Here is a 776-nt window from a genome sequence, read left to right as displayed (position 1 = left end):
GTCTATGGAAAACTCTGACCTTGTTTGCACAGAGGGCTGCAATAGAAGTAGAGAAAAAGAGAAGGATCCCCACCTAGTTGGCAACCCAGTTTACACATGGAGAAATATCCTGCTTGGACTGAGTGAGGTCCTGTGACCATTGCCTCTCTAGACAGACCACTTCCAAAACCACTGGGTAGGCAGTACAAGAAACCTTTTTTTGGTAAAGTTGACAATGTAATGTGCTGTAATCTCCTTGGCTTTTCTCTATCCATTGTCACAACACAGTAGCTTTCATGTGCATTAGTGATAGATTTTTAACCAGCTAAAACTATAACACATGCAGCATAAATACTAACCTTTCTATGTAATGCATTTTGTTTTTTGTATTTGGGTTCTTCCTTGAGCTTCGTTTTTTTGACAGAAATATATGTTTTCTTCTAGGCAGGTCTTGCGGATTATCCCTAAACTAGCTAGTTCTTATAGGTGTGTGTATTTTTAGTATAAGCATTGATCCACCTTGCAGATCATCCCTAGCTAGGCTTAATAGGTGTCCGCATTTTTAGCATAAGCATTGATCCAACCTTGCTTTCCCCTGAGGTGAAAATTTCTTTAGTAATAGTTTCAATAGGATGGCTAAGTTCTCTGTAGTGACTTAGACTAGTTTATTTTATTGCTATTCTGTAGCAATTTTCCTTGTAGATTTCATAAATATGTATTCATACTGTCAAAAATATTGTATAATGGAGTCTTTATGTTGTAATTTTTTTTTTTTTTTTGTAATAGCAATTGCAGTA

At 36.2% G+C, this 776-nt stretch overlaps 1 protein-coding gene across 2 annotated transcripts in view; it reads left to right on the top strand.

The window, feature by feature from the left end:
- Nucleotides 1-39: 39 nt before the first annotated feature.
- Nucleotides 40-776, top strand: part of LOC119587079 (UMP-CMP kinase-like) — a 7,554-nt gene continuing 6,817 nt past the window's right edge. The window contains exon 1 of one of the 2 annotated variants that reach the window (XM_037935829.1): nt 40-175. The gene's annotated coding sequence lies outside the window, so the exon portion shown is untranslated. Of the gene's footprint in view, nt 203-776 lie in introns of both variants that reach the window. The other variant, XM_037935830.1, reaches the window with a different exon arrangement.

This window comes from Penaeus monodon, chromosome 22 (genome assembly GCF_015228065.2).
Source record: "Penaeus monodon isolate SGIC_2016 chromosome 22, NSTDA_Pmon_1, whole genome shotgun sequence".
Taxonomy (NCBI): Eukaryota; Metazoa; Arthropoda; class Malacostraca; order Decapoda; family Penaeidae; genus Penaeus; species Penaeus monodon.
The sequence above is the reverse complement of the archived record's forward strand: the minus strand, read 5'-3'. Positions and strand labels throughout refer to the sequence as shown.